The following is a 16,324-nucleotide window of genomic DNA, read 5'->3' on the forward strand; positions in this document are numbered from 1 at the left end:
GGAGAGTTCACATCGACTGAATTCGAAAGTTATTGCAAAAGTCACGGAATCAAGAGGCAGAAACCCCCACCACATACATCAGAGCAAAATGGAGTAGCAGAATGCAAGATGCGCGTCATCTATGAAATGGGTTGGAGTATGATGAAAAAGAAAGATTTGCCAAAGACTTTTTGAGTTGAAGCATGTAACACTGCAGTTTGCATCCTCAATTGTAGCTACACGAAGGCTATGAAGAGGATGACTCCACTGCAAGCCTTTTCTAGTAAGAAACCTTCAATTGCACATTTCAGAGTTTTTCGATGTGACTATTTTGTGCATGTCCTTGATGCTACCAGGACCAAATGGGAACCGAAGAGTCGGAAGTGTATTTTCTTGGGCTACAGTGAAGAGGCAAAGGGTTACAGTCTCTATAACCCTATTACCAAGAAGGTAATTGTAAGCCGCGATGTGGTCTTCTCAGAACAGCCGCATCAATTGGAGGAGGATGCTTCCTTCGTAGAGAACCAGGACCAAGATATCCATCCAGTACCGCCAGCAACAACAGACCAAACTCCCCCAACAGTGCTTGGGAGGATTCAAGACAAAGAAGATGAAGAAGAGCCTGCAGAACCACAACGGCAACGGCCATTCCTGAAGTGGGTAAAGCAGCTTTTGAATGGCAGAGAACCTCCAACCATTGAGGAGGAACCATCCGAACACCGCCGAACCTCCAACCATTGAGGAGGAACCATCCGAACACCGCCGGTCCAAGAGATTAGAGGAGCAAAGAAGGGCGCAAGAACACTTGGTCAACTATGCTTTGATGATAGAAGTGATCCGTGCTAATGAACCCATGTCTTGAAGAGGCACAGGGTGATGATAGGTGGATGGAGGCAATGCAGTTAGAGTATGGCTCCATAATGAAGAACAACACTTGAGACCTTGTGGATCGACCACCAAAACACAAGGTAATCAGAAGCAAGTGGGTGTACAAGATCAAGTACAAGTCCGACAACACGTTGGATAAATACAAGGCTTGGCTTTAGGGTTTAGGATTTAGGATTTAGGGTTTAGGGCTTAGGGGTTAGAGGTCTAGGATTAGGATTGAGGGTTTAGGAATTAGGGGTTAGGGTTTAGGTTTAGGGTTTTGAGATTATAGATTAGGGGTTAGGGTTTACGGATTAGGATTTAGGTTTAGGTATTAGGGTTTAAGGGTTAGGGTTTAGAAATTAGGGTTTTGGGATTAGGTTTTTGGGATTAGGGATTAGGGTTTAGGGTTTATGGATTAGGATTTAGGGGTTTAGGATTTAGGTTTAGGGATTAGGGTTTATGATTTAGGATTAGGGTTTAGGAATTAGGGATTAGGGTATAGAATTTAGGGTTTAGAAATTAGGGGTTAGGGTTTAAGATTTAGGGTTTAGGGTTTGGGGATTAGGGATTAGGATTTAGGGTTTGATTAATTTTTTAAACAAGATCTAGATTTTTAAATAATTAATAAAGTAGATTATTGAGAAGAGACTAATGTTCTTTATAATGGTTATTACAGCTTGTTTGCAAAGGAAACTCACGAAGGAGATGGCTACAAAATTTATTCCAGGGATAGAGGTGATTCTATGTTACAAAAGAGAAGTAGTTGCATTTGCTACAATCCATGAAAGTGATCCAAATTCTATTTGTCACTTTAGAAGACTTGGCAAAGATAAGGTGGCAATTATCGTATCAAGGATTCTTAGCGCACATGTTGAGCTAAAACATAAGTGTGGGGATATGGAAATCCTTGGAGATGTTATGCCCTATAATACTGTTGGGATATCTCAAGGTGTATGCCTCAGGCACACCTTATGTTTCTATGTGTGAGTGCTAGAGGCACAGTTAGGTGCCCACAAGCACAGTTAGGTGGTGGAGAGCCACATAGGATGATTGAGAGAATCTAGGAGCAGATTGAGGAGATGATTGTGTGGCTTCAGTTTTGTTTTGAATTGCTAGACCTGGTTTTGATTGGAAAGTATTCATTTTAGCCACTTCTATGAAGCATGTAAGAAGAAGCATCATTGATTGAATATTGGTCACTAGTCTTTGCTATATCAAGTGCTCATATTTTGGAAGTCTTTCAGTTATTTTTTGCCTTGTAAGAGAGATAGACACTGCCCAATATCTGGGTTAGACCCTCTCATGGCTACCCTATTTAATCTCGAGAAGTTCAATGGAAAGGGCTTCCACACATGGCAGATGAAGGTGAAATTTGCATTGATGAGGGAGAACTTATGGGGACTTGTCAAACCGACTCCTACCGCTTCTTCTACGGCCTCCAATGCTGGAGAATCCTCAACTCCGACATGACCGACAAGGGATCTAGCTAGAGAAGAAAAAGCATACGGTATCATTGCTCTTGCTTTAGGAGATGATTATATTCACCATATCTCTGACTTGGAGTCTCCTTCGGAAGCTTAGCAGAAGCTTGACATGATTTTTGGTGCTAGCTCTCACATCTCTAAACTATCACTTAAAATCTCTTTCTTTGAATTGAAGATGGCTAGTGGTACTACTTTAGCAGCTCATGTCAACTATATGCGGAGTCTTATGACTCAATTAGCTTCTATCAACTCTCCTATTACTCCAGATGATGCTATGGCAGTGTTACTTAAGAGTATGCCTGAAGATTATGATCACATTGTTAGCACTTTGAAAAATCTTCCTAATCCTAATCTTGAAGGTATTATCTCTACTCTCCAAGAAGAAGAAAGGCATATGGAGCTCAGGAAAGGCAATGACACTGCTTATGCTATAAAAGTCCAGAAGGGCAAGTATACCCCTTGCAATCACTGTGGAAAGACAAATCACCTTTCAAAGGACTGCTTCAAAATTAATCCATGCAAGCACTGTGGCAAGAACAACCATAATGAGAAGTTTTGTAGAGCCAAAGCAAAGACAGAAAATGCAAATCTACTTACAGTTAATGAGCCTCCACAAGATGAGGCATCCTTTGAAGATTATGCATTTTAAACACATCTCTATGTATGCTCCAGATTTCTCTTTTTATGTCAAGGTACTCAACCTGGATAGTCCTCCAAAATGAATGAAAATAAACTATTGTGTTTTGTGTGTTTTGTAAACACCTCTGGTCACCTTATGATGTAGGCCATGTGTATGTTTTGTTCCATGGTACCTCCTGCAGACATTGTGTGCATGTACATGCAGGGGAGATAACCATTGGAAGGTCTTTTTGTATCCCTTTTGTTTACCTTACACCCAAGGGAACCCTTGCTAGCATGAGAACCTAGCCATAGATTTATCCTTGACCACCATGAGATGGCATGAGAAACTATGAGACTAGATGTATCCTTGACATAGCCTGAGGCATTTCCTTGAGGGGGGGTTTGTTGGGATATCTCAAGGTGTATGCCTCAGGCACACCTTATGTTTCTATGTGTGCGTGCTAGAGGCACAGTTAGGTGCCCACAAGCACAGTTAGGTGGTGGAGAGCCACATAGGATGATTGAGAGAATCTAGGAGCAGATTGAGGAGATGATTGTGGAGCTCTGAGGTCATCAGTGATGTCAGTGAGCATGTATGAGGTGCCTACTTAAGGACCTCACTCTTCTTCATTCTACAACCAAGTAATGCAAGTATTCTGAGTTTGTGTCCACTCTTTTATTTCCTTTCAGCCTTCCAACAAAGCATTTATTGCATAGGATAGAGATGAGACTTATCTAACACATGTCATCAGGAATACAAAGTGCATATCTTTGGATTTTAGAGTGGGAGATATTTTACAAATGTTATCATTTCCAAATAAGAATGTAGCAGAAGGTCAAGTCTTGGGATTTGAACAAGTGGAACACTGAACATTTGCACAGATCAGATGGTATGGATGATAACTCAATCTCATTGGATGGTCCCTACTATGAGGTAGGTAAGGATTTGAGATGGAGCATGCAATTCTTAAAGATTGGAAAGACTCGGCATGTGGTTTTTAATGATAAACATAATGTATACTACAACTTCAAAGAATTGAAAGAATATGCCAATGTACCAAGCTCTATTCCTTCAAAGATGGATGATTCCAATGCACTCAACTATAGCACTGACGTCTTATCAAAAGTCGATGAGTTCATTGGTACCGAGAAAGAAAAAGATTTCACAAGTGATGCCTTATCCGGGGTGGATGAGTTCATGCACATTGAGAACTTGGGCAAAGATGTCAAAAGTGATATCTTTTCAAGCATGGATGGCTTCATGGATACTGATAAAGTTCTTGGAGTCAAACCAAGTAACTATGGAATTATGGAAATCATGCACGATAGTATAATGAGTGATGTTCTCTCTGGAGTAGAGGAGTTTCAAGACTATGGAGTTATGAAATCCATAGAAAGTGCATCAATGAGTGATGTTCTCTCAGGAATAGATGAGTTTGAAGACCATTCTGGACACTCTATCACCACTGACTATGGAGTTATGAAATCCATAGAAAGTGCATCAATAAGTGATGTTCTCTCAGGAATAGATTGAGTTTGAAGATCATTCTGGACACTCTAATGCCATTGTGACAAGTGGTTCTACGATTGTATCAAAAGTAGGGATGAGATCAATAAAGGACTATTCGGTATTTGACTTTGATTGTGAAATAGTTAATGTTACAAATGGTTTGATGAATGTATCAAAAGCAAGGACGACATCAACAAAGGACTATTCACTATTTGACTATCGGAGTGATAAGATCAAGGATGCAACATCTCATGAAAACAGCGTGACAAATAAATCTTTCAAGGAGAACTACACAAGTCCAAATAAGAAGGTACAGAAGGTCCCAAAACGGACATACAAATGCATGAAATGACAACGAGTCCAGGCAGATCCAGAAAAGCAACCAAAGAGGATAAGAGTAATGAATGAAGATGTTATGCTAAAAGTAATGCGATCTACATGCTGTAAGCATAGATGTATGTGATCCATTAACTTACATGACATCAAGGGCTCTAGAGAACATGTTTGGTGGAGGAAAGGGAGCAAAAGAAATGAATACCTACTCACGAGACTGTCTTGCTTTCTTGTAAATGATAAGAGAAGGCAAAGTTCTGGACAACAGATAAGGCCTGTTATAAATGGAAAAAGTCTTTGCAATAATGCATATCGCATTATTATAGGATTATCACATGGCACATATTGGAATTTGGCTAATAAAGCAAAGTATGGAGTTAAATTTAACATTCATGGAAACATAGGAAGGCCCAAAACAAGAGCCTCAATGGTTGCGGCAATAGCAAATTTGAAAAAATGCTTTACCGCAACCCCATCTATCAGAAATGCATCTTTTGATAGGTTTGACTAAAAAAAAAGTATTTAACTCTATTGGAGAAACACAGGGGCAAAGAGGGCATGCACCAGCATCTTTTTATACTTTGTATACTCTTTGGAAAAAAATCTTTGGACATGTTAAAATCCCAAAGAGGCAAAAAATGTCAAAGTGCAACGACTGTGATGATATAAAGCGAGCACTTGAGAGTGCAACATCTCCAGAGCAAAAAGAAGCTTACAAAAAAAAGAGAGAATTTCATCATGGACTTGCTCGAACTAAAACACAAGGACATGGAGATGATGGATGACTTGATAAGAAAATGTGGGAGGCAAGTTGATGGCCATAAGGAAGGAACAATATGCTCAATGGTTGAGAGGATGTATGATTGGAAGAGCTTTATTCTACCTTTCATACAAAAAGGTGGTGATGCCCTGATAGGTCATAGCGCTCCACACTATTTTTGCTTTTTCTTAAAGGATGAAAAACCGGTGATGCAATGGCAACACTATTCTCTTGATACAAAATGGGAACCTGAAGAACCTTACTCTCTCTTAACTTCAATCCCGAGCAAAGAAATGCATCCAACATGGGCTCCTATAAAAGAATTCAGCGAGAAATCCAAAGGTGAAATAGAAGGCTTAAAAGCTTTTATTACAAGGCTTAGAGGAAATGCTCCAGAGATTTCCTAATTGGAAGCCCTCTTGGAAGGAACACACTACTGTTGTAATTAGCAAGACCTACCAATTGATAAAGGACCTTGCAAAAATGCGAGAAGATTATATTAAGGGAGAACAGCCTTTATTTTGGCCAAATGTTGGTAATGACTTGCATCCAGCATGTGGTCTCTTTGAAAATGAGTTTGAATCGCTACTCCCATGTCCATATTGTGGACCCAAGAAGAGAGAGTTTATGCCACAAATAAACATAGACATCCATTGTTTTGTTGCAATTCGACCATCGGATGATGAACATGAAAACGTGAAGTTTTGGGTTGCAAAAGTAGTTGACGTGAGCATGGATGACCGAGGGAAGCTACAACATTTACAACAGTATGGTATGAGCCAAGGGGTAGGAAGGAGAACCAAGATAATAGTACATTTTATAGTAGTTGTCTGAAAAAGGAATGAGTCCCAAACCATGATGCAATTTCAAGACTTTCCACAAAGACAATCATAGTATCCTAGAAATCAAGGTCAAAGAAAACAAAGAAGCACATGGGGTATGATGTAGAAGACAAAATAAAATTACCACAACCAATTATTTCACACATTAAAGAGTTCATAAAGATGCTCTCCCAGGAGGAAGTAGAAGGAGATAGCGCAAATGAAGAATGCCCATGATAACACCATTCAAATATCGAGAAAGAGTGAAGGTGGTGGTGGTAGTCAGATGAGAGTGAATGAAGATGGCACCCAAGCAACAAGTGATGATAGAAAGGACATTCTAAACAAGCAAACGTTTGGATCGCTCATTTCTGTGATGATAGAAAAGGACATTCAAACAAGCAAATGTTCGGATCGCCCATTTGTACTAAACTCATTGTAAAGGAAAAATTAAATTATTGAAAAGGCCATAGGAGATACTTTGTACAAAGATTCATCTAGAGCAATATTTGTTGTAAAACTTATGATATGATAATGTAAAATTGCAAGCATAGCTATTGCTATTTTTTGGAGTACAAAAGAGGCTTCCATCATGTCTCATGTCTATATAAACCTTTTAATTTCTTGAATATTCAAGAGTGTTATAGTTTTCTACATTGAAAGTAAAAAGAGTCTTGTAGGTCTCTTATGCATACATTTTTAAAATGTTGTGAATTCTCAATAGCATGGTTTTTTATGGATTTAAACTAATAACTCGGATTTTTTAATTTAAGAATACAATTCTTATAAAGAAGAAATACAAATTTAGGATTTGATAGTAGTATTTGCATTATTAGTGCAACATTGTAGAGAGATATTTTGAAATGTATTATGTGGAAATGATAGTTCCAGAAAGTAAACTTTTGATTCTCGAATGACATTTTCATAAAGTAAACTTTTCATTTGGGAAGGATTTTAAGGAATAGTCCAAAAGTAGACATATGAGTCCAAAATTAATGAAATAAGTGTTATTGGTAAATCTATTGAGGACTCCTCTTTGATTTGGGGTAATAATCAAGAAATAAAGGCTAGCTTTAATTTTTCCAAATTTGTCGGAGATAATATCCTTAAGTGGGAGAGCAAGGCCTCCCACCCCCTTCATTTCTTAGACCATTGGACTGACTCTTGACAAAGGCTCAAGCCAAGCCATAAGGTCTTGGTTTAATGCAAACCCCTTCTTCTTCTAGCTAACATAAGTGCAAGAAAATATAACAAGGATCTAGGTGTGCACCTTTGGAGGAGCCCAAATGTCCTCCTACTATATTCCTGGCACCTCTACATCTCTGAGCCTTTGTACTCCACTGAGCATATGTAGACTCTCTATCCAAAGGATCTATTCCATCTTGCTGCCCAAAAAGCTAGCCTAGGTGGGCTGCCACTCTAGCTCAGTCTTCACAGCTCCTTCAGGGTCACCTTCACCTCTTGAGTATAGGCCAAAGAAAGTGTAAGAATGAGTGAATGTAAATTACAAATCCTTCATTCACATTCTATTGAAAGAATATTCAATATTCATTCAAAAGAAAGTGTAAGAATGAGTGAATGTAAATGCAAATCATTCATTCACATTCTATTGAAAGAATATTCAATATTCATTCAAAATAAAGTGTAAGAATCATGAGTGAATGTAAATGCAAATCATTCATTCACATTCTCTGAAAGAATATAAAGTATTCTTTCGAAAGAACTTTCAAAAGAAAGTGTAAGAATGAGTGAATGTAAATGCAAATCATTCATTCACATTCTTCTAAAGGAATAAACAGTACTCTTTCAAAAGAAAGTGTAAGAATAGGTGAATGTAAATTATAAATCATTCATTTAGATTGTATTAAAAGAATATTAAATATTCTTTCAAAAGAAAGTGTAAGAATGTTATGAATTTGAATTAATTTCAAACAAAGAAATAACAATTTTAATTCATGTAGGACTTATGAGTTTCATTTTCAAAGATGAAGCTCTAGGCACTCTTGTCAAGTTAAAAAACCAAAGCAACAAATAGATCAATACAACAAACAAACCCACAATCACAACTCACAAAAGAGACCTTAAGCACTCAACAAAGAGACCCTTGAACTCACACATATAGAAACAAAACCATCTTGTTCATACCTTCCAAATTGTTTTTGCAACCTCAGAGGATCTTCCATCTGTTCTTTTCCTTCTTTGATCTCTTCTATCGGCTACAGAACCAAGCATGAGATAGACATAAAATGGTGTACTACAAGCTTAAGTAGAAGAATGAAAGAAGTTATTTGTACTAATACATGTTATTTGCCATCCTTGGGAGTTTTCAAGTCCATAATGTCACATGATTGGGAATCTTGATAGTCCTCAAGAACAAATTTCCAATTCTTGTCAAGAACCATCAGGGAGTAAAGATGGAACTACAAGCCATGACAAAGAGAGGATAAGGCAAGTGTCTCCAATTCTTGTTTTGTGTGATTTAACAACATATTCAAGACAACCAAATTGTACCAAAGGTTGCATCTATTGCAATAAGGTTTCCAATGCCATATATGTTTATCATTTCCAATTGCTAATTTTTTTGGATGCCCAAGATGGATAGAGCATCATAGATCCTCCTCATTGAAGATGAACACGCTTGTCTAGTGGCTATTGTCCACCAATCAAATGTAAAGGCTCATGTTCTAGAATAAGGTCAATATATTTTATCAATGCAACACATTAATGCCACAAAAAATATTATAGGCAAATAGTATGGGCATAGCCATGTGTACTAGGAAATGGCTAAGTACAAAAATTTGGGTAGGCAACTCGGATGTTTATGTGCAAAATGAGATCATAAGGTAATGGGTATTGTCCCAAAGAATTCTTTCTTCTTAATTACACTCTTTACGGCACAAAGTTTGTCAGAGGAATTTCTTCCAATAACCTCCTCCATAAAATTTATGCAGAAATCATGATAACATTAGAAAAATAAATGACTCATTTGTAAGTAATGCTTCATAATTACAAAATAGTCCAAATATACATACCTTGTAGCTTTCACCCTGCGTTTCCTTGCTCCACCACCATATGCCAAGCTCTCCATTGGTTGCATGGGCTTGATCCTATGCTTGTAACCTAGAGGGGTTCTTTTTATCCTTTCTAATCTCCTAATCAAAGTAGCAAGCTCTTGTTGGATACACCAAGTCTTTTTCAATAGTTTGTTCTTCTCATCTATTAATCTTGTGATTGTCTCTTGTGACCTCTCTTTTTCAATTTTTTGAGTCTACAAGTTTTTTTTGTTCTTGGGTTAGTTGTTCTTGGAGGTTATGCACGGTATCTCTAAGTATCTTTGACTCTCCTTCCATTCTCAACAAGTCAACCTTTGCAAAGTGTGCTTCAGCATTGGAATGGCCGATGCATTTACATTATCCTAGTAAGCCTAGAAGACCATCACCTATGTATTGAATCAAACTCGTCACATTTTCAAATAAAGGTGGAGCACCTGTCAAAGGATCCACTAGATAGAGTCCACCAACACTCCATAAGTCGACATGCTTTGTTCCCTATTGTCATAATTGATCTAGTGTATCTTTGCCGGCAACCTTGTGGCCATAACATTGACGAGTTGTGGCATACTTTGGTGCAACTTCAATGTGCAAGGTGCTTTTTCGTGGCTTGTTGGTGCGATCTTCCAATGGAGCCATGAGAGGGATTTAGAAATAAGGCCTTGGATCAGTTCAAAGAATAGAATAGCATCAATGGAAACAAGTTTGGGACAATGGAAAGATATAATAGGATCAATATATCAGGGGAGAATTGGGGTCTCAAAAGGGCCTCATAAGGAATGGATTAGGGAATGCTTAGTTGGCTAATGCAAGGGGCTTGGAGGGTCCCAAAGAGGCCTAACCAACCCATCAACCTAGGTGGGTGAAGCCCACATTCGAGCCCACCTCTCCCCCCATCAATGAGGGGAGGGGGCCACTTTTTGAAATTTGAATTTCAAATTTCAAATCTCCCTCCTTCCCTCTCTCTCTCTCTCTCCCTCCCTCCCTCCCTCTCTCTCCCTCCCTCCTCCCTCCCTCCCTCCTCCTCCTCCCTCTCCCTCTCCCTCCCTCCCCCTCCCTCCTCCTCTCCCCTCCTCCGTCTTGCTCCTCCTCCTCCCTCCTCCCTCTCCCCTCCTCCTCCTCCTTCTGTTCCTCCTCCCTCCTTTCTCTCCCCTCTTTCTCCAGCCACCCAGGCTCCCTCTCCTCTGCTCCTCCCTCTTGTAGAATCTCTCCCCTCCTCCTCCCTCTTGTAGCATCTCTCCCCTCCTCCTCCCTTCTATAGCAGCTCCTTCCCTCCCTTCTACACCTGTCGCCCTACTCTCCTCCTCCTCTTCCTCTTGCCCTCATTTGCTTCTCCTCCTCTCTCTTCCTTGCTACTCTCTCCCTCTCACTACTCCATCTTTGCTAGCTCTCCCCTACATTTTAGCCTGTGTCACTAATACCTCTCTTTGAGTACTCATGGCACCATTTGAGGACATATCCAGCAAGTACCATGTGAACCTACAACTAGAGGCAGAATATGCAAGCACACGCTCTTTGGGATATAGAGGAACTCCTCAAAGTGTGCTCCATAGTCTTTGACTACAAGGGAGGAAGCATCTTGACCTTTGGGTGGATGAAAACTTGTATCCTTTAGACCCTGCCATGCAAAAGAGTCCTCCTTTTCATACAGTGCATGATGTTGTTCGGTTTATTAGTAAGGGACATGCTAGATTGCTCGGTTACTGCAATCGATTGAACCATTCTCAAATATTGGCTATGCAAGCAAGTGAGGTGTAGAGAGCCCAAGCAAAAGAACTTGCACATTTGGAAAATATTACTATTGTGGCAATGCATAATAGTATGCAGGATCTCCAATTACAAAATAAAGAACTCAGTGACAAAGCACATGCACTGGACTTGGAGCGACATGAATTGGAAGAATCAATCCAGAAGCTTGCTGAAAGCAAACAAGATTTGAAAAGGTCTATCTATGTCCAAGCTCAATGTGCTATGGAGAAGGAACAAGAGAAGTCGATAGAACGAGTACAAAAGTTGAAGGGAACACCTTTGGGACTGGAGAGAAAAAGACAATTGCAATCTATGGATGCATTGTCAACCAATAGTGGTGTCCAAAAGAGGAGAATATGGGCTACAAGGTTAGTTCCCCAATTTTCAATGAAATTTCTTACTCCAAAATATTTGTGGTGTTGCATTCTTTCCATTAAGACTCATTTGTACTCTACTTTAGGAATTTCATGGAGGATGTGATGGGAACGATGGAAATGGATGATAGTGATCCTTCATATGTTCTAAGAAGTTTAATAAAGCCAAGTGATGTCATGGAAGTGTTGAAGGACCCTAAACAAAAAGGGCTACGTAAACAAGTTACTAGAGAGGTAATGAAGGATTTCAAGGGCCTCATCAAAGCAAAGGAGGTGCTTGGAGCTTGTGATGCTGCTGGTGTAAGTCATGAATCCTACAACTCTATTTTAAAAATTTTTAAGTCTGCTATGGAGGAAAAGTATAAGATATCTACAATGCCTTTGCCAACACCGTGGTCTGTAAGGCTTGCACATCAAGAAACAAACCAATGTGCTAGAGAAAACCTTGGAGGATACCATTGTGTAAGTGACACAATGACTTGGAAGAGTAAAAAGAAATCTGGCATCCAAACGTTTGAGATGAATTCTTTCAATAATGTTTACATGGATGTAGAGAATTTGCAGAGAGCCATGGTCAAATTCTATGGAATGAGAGATGAAGGTAAGAGAAATTCCCTCTTCACATTCAACTTTATTTCTTCTTATTTCTATATCCTTATTGAATTTCTCTTTCATTTTATAGATGGCAAGCTAGTATTCATTATAAAAATGGATGAAGCTCAGTTGGTAAAAGAGCACAAGCTAGAGAGGGTGAGCATTTGTATTATGAACGACACCTTGCATTTTGCTCAAGGGGATGAGGAAGTTGAGTGGGGTTTCTCAATCCGATTTGAGAAGGACATATGGTGACTTGTAGCCTTTGAGACCCCAAAGAAGTGCCACGAGACATTGAAGTGGGTTTTGGAGAGAACCGGCATCTCGTCGATTATTCAAAGACAAGAGGCAGGGCAAACATTAATTGTGGATGGGCATGGTAAGTTTCAAGTGAATGGCATCTAGCTGGTGATTTGAAGACCCTCAAGTGCTTGTATGATTGTGATATAGGTGTAGATGCAAAATGGACATGCTTGTGTTGCACCCACTCTCAAAAGATGCAAAAGGGAAGCCTACAGTGGGAAAATGGCATCCTTTCTTGCAACCAAAGTGTAGCCCCTGATCATCACAAAAAGGATCCTAAGTGGGACCCCATTCTACCAATTCCATTGGAGAAGGTACACGTGTGTACTTTGCATGCTGAACTGCGTATACTTGATAAGTTACTCTATCTCCATCTAGTTTATGCTTGGAATTTGAGGCCACAATAAGTATCTGCACAATGCATTGCAAAAGCTAAAGAACTACTCTCACTAATGGGACTTCACGGAGGCAATGTGAAGCTTAAGCAGGACAAGAAACAATCAGGAAAGACACAAAATCTTCCTGCTAAAGTGTCCATGGGTGGAGGAAAGGCAAGGAGGTTCTTGTCCAACCACAATGCTGATAAAGAAAAACATACATTGGCTCAAAGCACCCTAGGTTGGGAGTACTGGAAAGATTCACATTCGTGAATTGCTACTTTGAGAGCAAAACTGTGGACAAAGCTTGATGCATTTATAAATTTGCTTAGACAAGGTCAAACAGATGATCTTATTATGAGACATTTAGGACAGCATTGGGAGAATTCATATCATTGATGGTAGAAGCATGGGCGGAGTCACATATTACACATTACATGGTAATCCTCCTTAGATTGAAATTTTGTGCTTTAAACTTGAGTCAGTTTATGTTTCTAATACAATGTTTTTCTTTACAGCATATTCTTTATGCACATGCACCATGGTTTGTGGAGCAATGGGGCCCTCTGTCCATTTGGAATACTCAAGTAATGGAGAAATCACACTACAAAGCAAAGGTAGCATACTTCAAGAATACAAGTCAAGAATACAAGGCATGGAGCTGGTATCGCGCGAAGCAATGCACTACTCGAAATGTTCGATTAGTTTTATAGATGTCTAGAGTCCGGGACTCTCAAGCGCAATAAGGTAGAGGTCTCAAGTCTCACAAAAGCGATTCAACATGTCAAGAAGACAAGGAGATGTGCTACTTGGAAGTCCTCAACAGGGAGCCAAGGGGTTGCACTTTGGTTGCAATGTAGAGTCAGACAGGGAGGCGTTGGGTCCTAAGAGAACCCCAAATGTAAAATGTTTGATGAATAAAGTTAACACTATTTTGAGTCAATTATAGATTCCAAAATTCACAACTTTGTTTGAAAATTGCAGAATTGCATGTGCGACATGGTAGGGTAGAGGGGTGAGTGGGTTGGGAGGGAGGGTGGTGAAGATTAAGTATTACTGAACTGGCGACAAAAGATAAAGGAGATATAAAGCACTTCAAAACCCTAAAACCCCTCATTTCTATGGCACGAGTTAAACAAACTACTAGACCCACTAGACACTGTTTAGACACTACCCGTTGTCCTCCTCAGAATGCCATGGCCTCCGAACACACTGCGAGCCCCAGTGGCCAAGAGGGCAATGATCAGCAAGGATCTGAAGGCGGTTCTCATCATCAAGAGTCCAAGCAATACGAGTCCCCACCATCCAACTCTCATGGGGGATCCCAGGGATCTCAGCACCATGAGGAATCCCAGCACGATGAAGGATCCAAGCACGATTAGGGGTCCTCTCAGTCGATCCACACAACTAACCGTGGAAGTAGAGAGGTCTCCCAAGAGGGGCAAAATAGTCCAGTCAATCCTGATCAACTACCCCTCCCTACTCCGTGGGCCCTCCCTCCTCCGTGGGGTCCTGGCATGGAGCATCTAGACCAACAAGGGGAGCAAGAAAGGAAAAGAGAGGAGATGGAGAGATTGCAAGGGCCACAACAAGAGGAAGTATTTGGCGGGAACCTTGGCCCCAATCCTCCAACCAAGCAGACCGCATAAAAGAGCACCATCAACCCTCTATGCCTTAATATTATCAGATATGAGGAGCCTCTAGTACGAGCTGAGCAAGAGCCTCAGCCTGTTGTCGCACAGCGTCATGAAAAGGAAAAGAGACCAAGGACAATGCAGACCCCTAGGCGCGATAAGCCACCTCGAAGGACCCACCAAACACAGGAAGAGGAGTCTGAAGAGGTGGTTGCAAGGGAGGAGAGGCAAAAGAAGTTCAAATCAAACAAGCGGCCATGGAGCCATGTCCAGAGGCCAATGCAGGGTCCCCCAAAGATTAAGAGGCACAAAAAATCAGGCGTGAGGGCACTTCAGGAGATCCGCAAGTTCCAAACCACTATGGACAATCTCATTCCCTGTGCACCCTTCCAGCGTGTTGTACGCGAAATAGCACATCATTACAAAAGTGATGTGTGTTTCACTTCAGGTGCTATTGGACAAATTCAGGAGGCAACAAAGCAGATGACAGTAAATCTTTTTGAAGATGCGAACTTATGTGCTATCCATGCTAAAAGAGTAACAGTGATGGACAAGGACCTTGCACTCGCCAAGCACATCCGCTCCGATCCCTCCCTTATGCCCTAGATGTTGTTTAGGTTCATTCGGTGTAACCTGAATCATTTTGTAAATCTCTGCCCTTTGAGGCCAATGAATAAAATATATTTTTATGTTCTATTACTATTCCCATGTTATTATACATGTTACGTGATGCTTTCCATCAGTTTATGCAAGTTCAGTGTGAATTTGAGTGGTCAAATGATGTTTTTTCACCGTGGTACAGAAGTCAAATGTGTTCAGCATCGCGCAGGGAGCCCAAAAATGCTAAAACCCACTATGGCGCATATGGGGCCTGTTTGGCACATTTGCCTTCTTGGTCAAACAAACCCCATACACGCCATAGCAGGTTTTAGCATTTTTGGGCTCCCCGCACGATGCCGAACACATTTGCCTTCTGCCGTGCGGTGAGATTCTTACTGGATTGCTCAGAAATGACCATTATAGTGCAAATATTTATCTAATAGCATGCTTTTGAATAGAATAGTGAATGAAAATATTAATGCCAACAACAATTAAAGTTACAAAATACAATGACAGTATAAAATAAATTTTGTAAAAGAACACAAAATGGGGCACTGTATAAAAAGTATATCTATATTCATATAAAATAAATTTTCTATACAATAAGGCTTCAGAGCCTTTCTCTCTTCTCTAAAACACTGATAACATCGGGCTTTGAATTCCCAAATACACTCCTAGCTCTAAACCTAGTCAATAGAGAGTCAACGCTATTGTCGTTACTGGCCAGGGACATGGCTGCTGCCATTAATGCCATACCTTGAAAATTGGTTCCAAAGGCATTAACGGCAGCCATGCGGTTCACCAAAATGACCTTGTCAGCATTGCAATTGATGTCACCATGACCAATCACTCTTGACAAGGCCTTGCACTTCAGGAGGTCATCAATGGCATGTGGAGAAAACTTTTTGTAGATAACCACAAAGCGCCCTTTTGCTTGGCCAAGGTAATGTGCCAGTGAGTGATCTTGATCGAAGCTACTACGAAAAAGGCATTGCCGAGATGAGAATAGGTCGACCTCAAATGCCTCCTGCAACAGTCCAACATTACATTGGAATTCCATTAAAGCAAAAGTACACCAAGAGAGAAGAATTTCAAAGCTCATAGTTTCTTACCACTATGGAGTCATCATGCTCAATCCCTTCCTCTTTGTCAATGAGGATGGATCCAGAGGCCTCCTGCTATCTGGAATGAGATGTGGAGGCTTCTTTTGGAACATCAGGTAGGTCGGAGTAGATCGATGTCTCTGCATCTTTGATTTGGGCTAG

This window comes from Dipteris shenzhenensis, chromosome 24, assembly GCF_047967505.1.
Source record: "Dipteris shenzhenensis isolate YYH24624 ecotype China chromosome 24, Dip_SZ_1.0, whole genome shotgun sequence".
In the NCBI taxonomy this organism is placed as follows: domain Eukaryota; kingdom Viridiplantae; phylum Streptophyta; class Polypodiopsida; order Gleicheniales; family Dipteridaceae; genus Dipteris; species Dipteris shenzhenensis.